A 13656-nucleotide genomic window follows, 5' to 3' on the forward strand; every position below is an offset into this window, starting at 1 on the left:
TCAGCCTTGGGGTTAGATCAGGCAGTGGAGTTGTTATCAGCACATCTGCAACCTAACCCGTCGGTTCTATCAGAAAGATATAAGTTTCGGCAGCGGCGGCAGTTTCAGGATGAATCAATAGCAGCTTACGTCACAGAACTTAAGAAGCTTTCAAGGTATTGTGAATTCAACGCAACCTTAGACGAGAACCTCCAAGACCAGCTGGTTTGTGGGCTCAGAAGTGAAGTGATTAGACAACGATTATTCTCCGAAGAAAACATTGTTTACAACCGAGCGATAGTGTTGGCGCTGTCATTAGAAGCGGCTGAGCTCGATGCAAGCGCTGTTGAAGGCGTAGCCCGGACCGAGAGAATAAATAAAATGTCTTTGAGCGAATGTCTAAAATGCGGCGATAACAGACATAAAGCTACGGAGTGCATGTGCCACGAGATCGGTCACCTTAGGAGGATGTGTCCTAAAAAACATGAATCTAATCGTGCGAAAAGGTTTGAATAGGCAGAGTCAGCTGGTAGTTATCAGTTTACGAAATCACGCGGCGGGTACGTGAACAACACAGGGCGTGCAAGGGGAAGAGCGCGGGGTCACGGTCGGCGAGCATTTGGGCAGCGCGGAGCGTCCAGTGCCGGACAACAGAGAGCACCGGTACCCTTGATGAGTGAGCAAGATGACGAACACGAAAACGGCGAATCGGAAGACTCGAGTGAACAAAACATGTATCAAATGTCATTAAGTAATTATAAACCGGTGCGTATAACACTTAAAGTTCAAAATTGTTTGTTAGAAATGGAAGTTGATACCGGTTCCGCCTTATCTTGTATTAGTAAGCAAATTTATTATGAAAACTTTAGCCAATTACCACTAATACCTTGTTCATTAGATATCAAATTGTATGATGGCTCCATTGTCCAACCTATAGGATTTATAGAAACGATAGTGGAGTATACTAAAGTAAGAAAAAGATTAGATCTATATATATTAGAGAAGGGAACGACCACTCTTTTGGGTCGTCAGTGGTTAGTGGAGTTGCAAATACCAGTATGTATACTTGTAGGCTCAGTTCCGAACCATTGCTTAGGAGGTAACAAAGTTCAATACAATGTGATTACTGAAATTGTTTCTAGGCATAAAACCCTTTTTGACGGCACATTGGGCAAGTACACGGGTGGTCAAGCCGATCTGTGTATTCGCGAAGGTGCGCAACCGATTTTCTGCCGCGCGCGGCCGCTGCCGTACACGCTGCGCGAGCGCGTCGACGCGGAGCTAGATGCGATGCTACGCGCCGGCGTCATTGAGCCGTTGGAGCAATATGATTGGGCAACACCATTGGTCGTGGTGCGGAAACCGGACGGAGGTTTGAGACTCTGTGCTGATTTTAAAGTAACCTTAAATAAAATTCTGGAAGTTTATCGATATCCTGTTCCAAAAATGGAAGACTTGTTCAGCAATCTAAGTGGTAATATTTTTTTTACTAAGCTAGATCTTTCACAAGCATTTATTTAAGGGTATTAAAGACGTTATTGTTTTTTACGATGTTATTTTAATTAAAAATACAGATTTAACAAGCCATTTGAACACAATATAACGTGTTCTTGATATTTTAAAACAAAATGGTCTGAAAAAAAAAAAGAATAAATGTAGTTTTCTATTAAAACAGGTTAAATACTTCGGGTTTGTCATCGATGCAAACGGTGTTCGTGTCGATCCGGATAAGGTGGAAGCAATCAATTCCATGCCCCATCCGAATAATGTAACTGAATTAAAGTCATTTATGGGAATGGTTAACTTTTGTGGAAAATTCGTTAAAAATTTAAGCTCACATCTGGCACCACTTTATAACCTCTTGAGAAAAGGTAAACATTGGAAATGGGGAATAGAAGAAAACACAGCCTTTATTCAAGTAAAAAAAATGTTAGGATATTCGACAGCCTTAGCACATTTTGATATGGGAAAGGAAACCGTGGTAACCGTCGATTACAACTCCAGGGGGCTCGGCGCCGTGCTGGCTCAGCGCGCGGCCGGCGCGGGGAGCGGCGCGCCCGAGCAGGTGGTAGCTTACGCGTCACGTTCTCTGACGGCTCATGAGATTAACTGTAGTCAAATCCATATAGAGGCTTTGGCAATAGTCTATGCAATCGAAAAATTCCATAATTATCTATACGGTAGAAGGTTTATACTCCGGACCAACCACAAGCCCTTGGTTAGTCTTTTTGGACCTAACATAGGTATCCCAAGCGCGGCAGCGAGTAGGCTTCAACGCTGGGCAATTAAATTGTCAGCGTATGATTTGAATACGTAAGAATAGACAAAAATACAGCTGACGTACTATCACGCTTAATTAAATCGTAAAAAAATGAGGTTATAGACGTAGACCTAACCGTAACCTGAACAAACGTACTTACATTTTTCTTCCGAAGCTATGCTGCTGGACTATAATATTTTAAGAAGGGAAACTTACAGTGATCCTGTTTTGGCTCGCGTCTTAAGTTTCATAGTAGATGGCTGGCCTCAAGAGGTAGACATAAAACAATTAAAGCCCTTCTTTGCTCGGAAGAAGGAATTATACTCCGAACTTGGTTGTATTATGTGGGGTCATCGGGTAGTTATACCAGTGGTGTGTAGAAATAAAGTCATTTCAGAGTTATATGATACACATATGGGCATGGTCAAAACGAAATCCTTGGCTCGTAGTTATGTGTGGTGGCAGGAGTCGACGAGGCCGTGGAGGCGGAGTGCCGCCTCAGTGTGCACGGCCACGGCTGACGCGCCTCCGGGGCAGGCCCCTCGCTCGTGGCCTGGGCCGTCACGCCCTTAGTTTAAGCTCCATTTGGATTTTATGGGTCCTATAGGTGGGGTAACTTATTTAGTGGTAGTCGATTCTTGTTTGAAATGGATAGAAGCCATCAGAATGAAAAGAACTACAGCCAGTGATGTTATTTCTGTACTACGAGACCTCTGGGTAAGGTTTGGTATACCTAGGCAAACAGTAAGTGATAACGGACCTCCATTCACTAGTTCTGAGTTTCAGAATTTTTTAAAACATAACTCTATTGAACATATTTTCTCAGCCTCTTATCACCCGGCCTCAAACGGAGCCCTTGAAAATGCGGTCAAAACATGCAAGAGAGTAATAAACAAAGCATTTAAACAAAATTTAGAAGTATCCGTAGCGTTGAACAGATTTCTTTTAGCATATAGAAATACCGAACATCCTACTACCGGGGATAGCCCAGCAAAAATTTAGCAGGGGCGTAATTTGCGGATGCGACTAGATAACTTAAAACCGGAAAGGGCCTCGCGAGTTGCAAAGCAACAGGCGCGCAGCGAGCGAGCTGCGGGAGGGGCGCAGCGCCAGCTCGAAGCTGGAGAGCTCGTCTGGTATCGGTAGTACAAGGGCGTAGATAAATGGGTAACCGGTATGATTATTGAGGCCACTCAACAATAACAATCGCTCCAGTTTAAACACCAATGATAACTCAACAGCAGGACCCAAAGAGGCGAGCGATTCGTTGGTCACCGCCCCCGTGGACGAGTCAAATGTGTCGGAGGAAAGGGAACAGCCTAGCCCTGGTAGTAGTCGGTCACCATATCGTCGGTTTGTGCGAGTCCGGAAACCACCAGTTCGATATGGGTTCGGCGAGATTGATTAGTTGTTATCGAGCTAAAAATTTATAAAAAAAAATATGGTACTCGTATTTGCACTTTTAGGTATAATCCTTTTATATGTACACAATTAAACTTATCTGCTTTTTTATTACGTTAATGTGCTAAGAGAAACCGTATTCAATAAATGTTGATTGAAATATTGTACTAGGTAAGTACTGCCATACTTTGCCCCGTTAGTTAAGACTATTGTTAAGTTGTTGTTATAATATCTTCTTTTTTTTTATTTATTTATTATAAAAAAAGTTTTTACAACAAAAAAATTGAAAGTGTATTATTAGTATAAGGGTGGAGGTGGTGTGTTCCTAATTTTATAAGTATATTATAGGGTAGTTGTCAACGTGTGCGCTCAGTTAGAATAAACCATTCACTCAAATAGACGTGTCTTATTTAACAGTTTAATGTACCTTGAACATTTAATTCTGACAAAAAATACGTTCAGAAAACAGGTATTTACGTACCAGGTTATTAAGATTGAGGTACGATTACAATTACGAGTAACACATCATTGATTTTTAAGTCTGCATTTAAATATTTCTAGAAAAAAAAATCTATAAAATATCTATAAATATAAATACATAACATCATAGTAAGTAAGGGGAAAAATAACAACCATTAAAATTCAAAAGTCCATTGAAGAATTTCGAGGAGTTGACTGTCTTTGAAAATTCAAAACTGCACTTCAAATCTCAACAGCAGTAACAGTCGTTAAACTAAGCCTCACACGACGAACAACAGCAAGAATAGTTCGCGTTGTTTGCGCCATCTCCACACGTTGTTACCAAAAATTATAGTTTCAGTGAGTCAAATCGATACACAGCGGCAGTTTAGAGGGCGACGGAACAGTTTGGAAATTCGCCAGACACTCGATCTCTGCACGCTTGCCCACTTCACCACTGCGGTTCACTCCATACGCACTCGGCTGTGGCCTGGCCATAGACAATAGCCACATGTTGCTGATTATACTTACGTAATGCGTTTAAAATGTGTTCCAAATCGAGTGACCCCTTTTTCAACTTATCCTTAGAGGTAGGTTGATAGTTATTAGGTTAAGTATACATTATACCACATTAAATGAGTTGTTAGGATTTGATACGTTTTTGAAGCGATAAAAGGCAAATAAATTAAGAGATAGGTAACCTCATTAAACAATCAATCTGCTTCCATGCTTCATACTTCTTGTTCTTTATACACCGTCCAACCTTCAACACCTTAGGGCTGATCCGAGTGTTCACAAGATGAGTGAGTCACACAAGGGATATAATGACATTTTACATATCACGTTTGATGATTTATTGATGTAAAAATAATCTTGTGCAGCAAGAGTTTTCGTAAGTACGAACTCGATTTGATCGTCTGTCAAAAATAGAATTAAAAATTACACTGTCTCGTGTTTTTGTACTGTCTTGTCTTTACACGCAAACAAAATATCAGACAATAATTTAACATATTCGCATAATGACGCTACATAGTATACCGCTTCCGTATACAGCCCGACGCTCCTAATATTTATTCCAAGCGTGTTGACTGTTTTTCAATATTGTTCTGTTTCCTAACATTGTATTCAGATTAATGATTATCATAAAAGTCAAGATACATCAACGTTGGTTCAGTAGATTTAGACTTCGTGTATAAGAGTTACCTTTTTTTATATTTTTCGATATGCTAAGTACTATGAAACATTTTTGAATTTATTTTTAAGCTTCTGAATAAGCATGTTCTTGTTTAACTGAAGCGTTTTCTTTTATGTATGACAACTAATTTATGTTGTTTGAAGACGCCTATGAATTTCCCCTTCTCTTCGTCTTCTCTGTTGAAATAATAATATTAAATATTCAGAAAGAATTTGTTTTAACTTTTTAAATATATTTTGATCAAAAGTATTCGAACTACTAAATGATTTGAAAGTAGACCTTAGACGTTACACTTTAGTACGGTAAACTTTAATATGTGGTAGTTTTCTCAAAAAGGTGCGTTGTCTTATGACGCGATTGGTATCGTTCTGGACATATATTTTCCATGCTATATAGAATAGTGAACCCATTTAAACTTTTGCACATACATTCTCACGCCACTTAAAAAGTTTCCTAATGGGAGATACATAGTATATTTATGTGCAAAAGAATGAAAAATTATATTTTTTTTTTCATGTCATTGCTAAACGGATAAACCACTGCCCATAAACATTGCCGCTGTAATTTTTTTTAACAATTAACATTACATCACGAATGTGCCACCAACCTTGGGAACTAAGATATCATGTCCCTTGTACCTGTGGTACACTGTACACTAGCTCACTTAATCTTCAAACTGGTACACAACAATACTAAGTATTACTGTTTAGCGGTAGAATATAATTATGATAAGTGGGTAGTACCTACCCAGACGGGCTTAAACAAAGCCCTATAAAAATCAAAGTTATATTAATGTCATAAAAATAGCGCACTAGAATTTTGATATTTGTAAAAGTTACCATCGTTGTAATGCCAAAACTATAGAGAAAACTGTATTAAAGAGGAACTACTTATTATTTGTTCCAAAGAAAGTGTCTGACAAATATAAAAAAAAAATGTTCATAAACGGAATATTGCGTACAATTGAAGCACTGGCGATGTTCGCTACGACCGGCTACGCTGGAGCTACGCCAGATTCAATAACATGATTAGGCATATCCAAAATATTTGTCAATATCCCGCAGCCTCTGTAGCCTCGATACAAATTTATAATTAGCATTAACACAAATAACATTTATTTTAACGTATATGCACAGCGCTACATTAAATAGTTTATTAATATTGTACATAAAACACTTTCCTTGTGTTATATTTATATATAAATGAATAAGTAACTCTGTCTCTCTGTTGCTCTATCACGGCCAAACCACTTAACCGCTTCAATTTGATGAAATTCGGTATGAAGCAAACTTGAATTCCAAGGAAGGACATATATAGGCTATTTTTTATGTACTTAAACCTGATGGCCTACCCCTAAACGTGAGCGAAGCTCCATTGTCCATAGACAACAACTAGTAAACTATAAATTTAAAAATATTTGCCCATCTTAACATTTTTAAAGTAGATATTTAAAATGAATTTTAAATTTAATTTCGTTTTGATGCTGCCTATAAATAAAAACTTTGCTCGGCTCATAACACACCTAACACATTTATGGGATATACAAAAAATAGAAACATTTATAATTTATCACTGGAAACTGCGTTAACGTCCTGGTGTTTTTCATCGTCTGAGATAAAACATAAGTTTCTGTAACAATAAGCCATCTAAGTAATATTTAGATAGTCTTTTACACCAAACTCGAACAAAATCTACCTTTTATATAAAAATATACTAAAACTTTATCGAACTGAAAATAACAAAAGATGCCACCAAGCACAGTGAGAACGACGTCCCAATTTTATTTCTTTCAAGTGAAATCATCATTGTAAAATCGGTGAACGAGTGAATCTCCTCGTGTTAAAGAGAGCCGCTGGAGACCCGCCAGATGGCTCTTGTGAGGAGCACCCTCTGACGCTAATTGCTACCAACTCTTGCGTAATCATCTTAATTATACAAATTATTAATTATGCCTAATGAAACAATTGTTCTGTTTGCCTTTTGTATGAAACGGTAATTATGAGTAGCGATTATATTTTGCTAAGCCTCAATTACCAACGATTGAATTTTTTATGGCACGATCTTTTGATTTTCTTAAAAAATCTCATCAAATGTAAGTATAGCGTAAAACAACCTTTTTAAAAAATATAAAATGTTTGGTAATATTATTATATTATCTTGTATGTATGTTTATGTAACCTAATAAATAAAATTAAGGACTGGCTTCATTTAAATAAGCAACATACATAATTATTCTTTTTGAGTTGGCTAGACTGAAGATATTAAATAGATTTCTAAGAGAAATGATATGGCAATATTTTGATGACTAGACAGACGGACATTATTGTTGGTAGGCTGAATATAAATGACTTGTATATTACAATGAAGTTGTATATTAACGTTTCTTTGACTAGGTTTCAAATATTCGCAATGTAGGTTCAGTCTAATATGAAGCTGTACCCTTGTAGCATATAACTAAGCTATAACGTTGGACCTTAGCCAAAATACCATGTCTGGACGCAGTTACATTTGCACAAGGGACCCACTAATCTTTGGAAATCAACCTAGCACCGCTTTTGAGCTTACAAATAACATTAAGAGACGTTTTAATGGCATGCAATAAATATTTTCGTGCAAATTACATTGGGGTAATTTGTAAGATAAATATGTAAACTTTGAATAAATATTTAATTGATAGCAACTTTAATGCGCATATAAATATTTTACTTTTGTATTTTAAAAAATTTAGCCTTTGTGTTGTTTCTTTAGGTGGAAACATTAAAAATATATACAATAGGAACATTTGTAACACAATTATTAGCTTAACTGCAATAATATAATTTTTACATTCTAAATCATAACCATATTCAAATATTATAACCAGACTAATACATATCTGCCTCGCTTGTTAATGCAAGTTAGTTCATGTAATAAAATCAACACTTCATTCATTTTTCTCATAGATTTATTATCATCTAAAGCGAAGCATAAAATCTATTCTGCTTCTACTTTGTAAAAGCTCGAGTATTATACTGTACGTATCGTTTTATTGGGTCCATGAAGGATGGAGGCTCATCCCACTTCAGAAGCACACTTGACCGCAACAGATGGCTCCCCACCTAACCTAATATCTATGTCGTAAGTAATAGAGCACATAGCTACTACTTCATTACAAGCTACATGAAGTCCCGTCATGCATTTTATAATCTGGACCAAGGCTCGAATATTAAAGGACTTGAAAATGTTGTTAGAAGGTTTTAATGCAAATATAAGTTATTTATATATATGTTTATTTATATGGTATACTGTATACACTTTTCAAAAATGATATGTGAACTATTTGCATTCTTAAAGCTCTAAATGGTTCGAAATGTTTCCAAAAAAATTGGAATAGGCATAGTTGTTTCTCATATATTTACAACAATATTATGTATGTATATCCAATATAACACTAATTTTATTTGTCCGACATTGTGTCAAATATTTTATGAACACGACAAATAAAGATATACTTTTATTTACTATACTAATCAATAGATGATAAAAAAATAAAAGTATTTGTACATTTTCATATTCTGGATAAATAATAAATGAATTGTTATCTGTTAACATCTAAGCAACTTAATTATGGAAAATAGTGACTACTGAGTTCTTAACGGTTCTTCATGACAGAATCTACATTTCAAACCCATCTCCGTGACAACTTTATACTTAATTTAATATTTAATCTTAATTTCTATGAATTACGATTTAAATGTGCTTGTTGTATATTTTGATTATATAGCACTTGAATTCAACATAATTGCCCGAATATTGTGGTCACGTGCTTGTGGCGTCATCTCAGTCAAAATCCAGATATAATTTACAAAATATTATAATATAAAAAGTTGTTTCAATAATTAAAGTGAAACCAAAAAATCACTTCTTTAAAAGCTTAAAGCATTAGCACATTTTATAATATATTTTTATGAAACAGGTATAAGAGCTAATTGCGTTTGAATGATGCAGCGGGCAAGAGCCAGGGGAATTTGAATAGACCCTCCCAAGAAGAAAGATTCATTTTACAAAAAGGTATTTCAGATCTGCAACATCGTAAAAATATAATTAGAAATATCAAAAAGAAATAAGAAAAGGTTGGCGCGTTTATAGAAAAGAATATAATAATCACTGTAACCGTGAACAACCTGTACTCAACGCTCTGTTATTAAGTACAATTAAATTATTTGTTGCACAATGTATTTTTACCGAATTTTATATAAAGGTTTTCACGGACCTTATAAAATTTATTATCTCTCCTCAAGTTATAAATGACGGTAGGCGCTTATAAACGGGGAAGGTATTTCATTGTCCTTTCGGCATAGCTGAATACAAACGAGATGAAAATGAGGACATATCTTCACACGTTTGTTCCCGCGATGGGACGTGAACGTTCCGTTGCACGCAGCCGGCGGCGGTGCAGGCATTTCCGAACGCATCGCCGTTCAATATCCGCGAGGATTGTTTGTAGATCCCCGCCCCCTGCAACCCCTACCCGCACCGTCCTCTAATGGAGCCTAGCAGGGTGTCTAGTTTAGAAATAGCCTGCTTGTATTATAGGTTTACTCCATCTAACGTTTATAATGCCTTTTTCTTTTTCTACGTCTACTTAAATCGGCAAGAACCACAATATTATTTTTCTCTGTAGTAATTCATTTTCTTATAAAATAAAAACTAGTTATTTACAATATACACAGTATGTTTTAGAATAATTTTTACATGAATTTTTTTTTGGTTTTAGGATATAATTTTTTTATTTATTCGTTGTTTTCATTTTACAATATTTATAACATTTATATACATATATATTCAAAGATTTTTTTGCTTGCATTTACAGTTGATATTGTTAATTCGGCCACAAATTGTAAGCGCATCTACGATGATCCATTTCTATAATCAAATCCAGCAGACATTTTTACATCAACTAAATAAAAAATGAGTAGTGTTACCGATTTTTGTCTATTCTTATGTATAAAAATCGGTAACATAAAAATTCAATCGGTTCGGTTTGAATCAGTGATTCAAAAAATACTCAAAAGTTTGTTCCTATTAAGATTTAATTATAGTGATAATATGATAAACCTAATTGGTTTTATTTATAAATATTTATTAATTATTTTTTGTATATTCTCCGGAGAATGGGATAAGTAGTCTCTGGTAACTTGCCTATCCCTTTTGTTTCATTTAGTATTATATTGCTCTAGTATTTACTTTTGCAAACTATCGCTCAGGCCCGCCTCCGAATCACAGCGACGGCTACCGGGTCCAATCTAAGCTACCAAGAGATCCAGTCACACATACATAAAAACATTAATAAAAATTAGCTCAACCGTTTATGAGGTTCAGTGACGTACTGATACAGAAGAATTAAATATAATATAAAACTGTGAACTGCTTGTATATTTACGTATAATAAGCCTAATATAATAAAAGTTCTAGGTATATATTTTTTTGTTTTATTTTTTACTAATTCATCACTGGAATGTAACCTGGGCATGGAAAGCCGACATGGTGATGATGAAATCTTACTACTCGTAAACATTAACGGATAACCGTATCGATAGTTATTACCAATCGAAATTTATAAATTAAAATAAGCCAAATGTCATGTTAATTAAATAAACTCGTGGACAAAGTCACAGATAAAATTAGTCCTTAATACAGCACAAAAGCAATCGATTTAGGCATATAATGACATAACTTGTGAGCGCGACTAGGTACATACCTCTATAACTTGCGCGCAAACCTACTAACTTTAACTTTAGAGCTACGAGAAAGTTATGCAGTCGATTTCAGAACTGTCACATGATACCTGCTCGCTCGCTACACCACCGGCTAAGTTGATAAATTCAAATGTTCATAACCCGGCTTGCATCAAGGCTTCCTTTGAACTGAGTAGGCGTCTCGATAATACTATAATATAATTTGTATTTCAAATATCTGCAGGTAGTAAATATTTTGTTTTCAAAATTATCTGGATTTTTATGTTCTATTACACACTTCGAACACAAAGTGGAAATATATGGAAATATAGGAAGAACTCCTAAAAAAAGGTCACAATACATTTAACTCAAATTTTTAAGAACATTTCTCGTTAAATGGCGTAAGAAATCGATAGCTATTTAAGGTTAAAGAGGTTCCGTGCCACACTTGGATTTATACTTTATGGTGTTAATATTATTGGTCATAATAGCGGCTAAAGTTACAAATATTCTGGTTGAACTTGTTAATTCGAACTGTTTTAGAAATACATCCCTGTAAAAGATAGACAGAAAAAAGGCTTGGATTTGGTATTAGGATTTGCTTCCGAAACTCTAGAGAACTCCACTCGAATTTCCACTCGAAAACAAGTTATGTGAATACATAAATAAATTGTACGAAACTACCATTTCACGAGATCATCGACTTTCGATCAAATTTTCTTCATTAATAAATAAAATCAATTTGACTCAATCATCAAAAATCAATTTGACAATATTAACTTTTAGATATAACATATTGATAGAAACGTTAACACGAAAAATTTTCCTCTTTCCTCGTCTTTTAAATTTAATTGATTCCTCGTGCAATTAAGCAAATACTTTAAGTTAAAGTTAGTATGTAAAGGCTAAGAAATAAGCGAAACCAGTAAATTTTACTGCGTTGCTGTAAATATAGTATAGTCTAGACCACTAGACCTATTCCAATTGATTTAATGGCCAAATAACACTTCTATAGACGACTTTATTGTGTTAGAAGAAAATTGACGTAGATACACTACAAACAAATACGCCCTGTATTAAGCTTCTTTTATTAGAAATGACTGTATTAATATTTGAAAATAAAAAAAATAGTTTTTATTCATTACAAACATTTATTTTACTAATCACTGTAATGTCTATACCATTACTTGGTGCTTAATTTCGTAATTTGTTAAATTAGTAATTTACTATTAGGAATTTTGAATATGCTCAATAAAAGGTAGGATGTAAATAAAAATGATTCTTTAATAAAATATTGTAATTGCACTTGAAATAAATGGATTTGTTATGAGGAAAAGTCAATAAATTAATTAATTAATATATTTTCTTTATTCACAACTTCGTTCAAGTGGATATTTTTTAATTTAGAATATACGTAATAAAAAAACCATGGTAGGTACATATTTTTTTTTAAACGGTTCTAAATATTATAAGAAAAGATATGTATCAAGAAATATATTCAAGGACGGTCTTGTGCAAGTACGTCTGACCCACTCACTCATTGGCTTTATCATTGGTTTGAAGGATGAGCCAATGTAATCAGAGGCACAATATCAAAGACAGCAAGTTTACGGCTTGGTTCATATAGTCTTTGTTATTCTAAAACCACTTTCTATTAAAAGGTCCTTCTAAGGTAAGTGTAAAACTTTTATTTAACCGTCTGCCTTTACAATATAATATAAAAAATATATAATATTATACCGAACAGAACTTATACGAAGTTTGATTAAATTCTTGATCTATCCTTGTTTTATATATTTTTCTGTTACTTATAATAAATTGTTAAATAAATAATTTCGATTCCTTATTTCTTTTTCAACAACAGTTTTTTTTTTATGATGATCGAGAATGCCTTCGGTTTACAACAAAGTAGATTGGGTCACGATATATTAAAAAATATTACATCTATATCCATAATGTCAATAATTGTTTTGTTATAAAAATATTAAATAGACGCGGAAAGTTAAGATAAATAACAATACATGCATGCATGGTCACCGCCGAGTTAATACTATATGATATAAATGTTAATACGAAAAAATCTGTTATATCGATAGGCAGTTGGGGCCTAGGCATATTGTAGCCTAAATAAACCAAAACTAAACCTGGCTAGGTTCAACTTTCGTTAGCCAGACTTATTTAATTTGAAACTTTATATGTACGTCATTCCAATTATTTGCTTGCTACCGTTGTTGCGTAAATATTTTATGTTCGTATCATGCTAAAGTTTCATTATTTAAGAGACAATATAAATTTCAACGCACAGCTATTTCGTTTGTGGGAAATCGTTAATGACCCGAAGAATCGTTTTTATGATGTTTGCTTTAATCATAGAACAGCATCAAACGTCTTTTATGGCGCAATAACATCGCATTCGATAACAAAATAAAAACAGGCCCACGGTTCTTTAAACTTGCTTTGGAGTTGATTAAGTTGTCTAAATGTAGGTATTTAAAGTTTAAACTTACAGAGCAGGTCCAAAAGTTTGTATTGTTGTGTTCGGGTTTGAAGGGTCATTAGATATAAGCTACCAAGGTTGGTAGCGCATTGGTGTAATGTAAGGAATGGTTGGACCACTTACTATCAGGTGGTCAATTTTCTCGTCC

The sequence above is a fragment of the Vanessa tameamea genome, chromosome 13 (assembly GCF_037043105.1).
Source record: "Vanessa tameamea isolate UH-Manoa-2023 chromosome 13, ilVanTame1 primary haplotype, whole genome shotgun sequence".
Classification (NCBI taxonomy): domain Eukaryota; kingdom Metazoa; phylum Arthropoda; class Insecta; order Lepidoptera; family Nymphalidae; genus Vanessa; species Vanessa tameamea.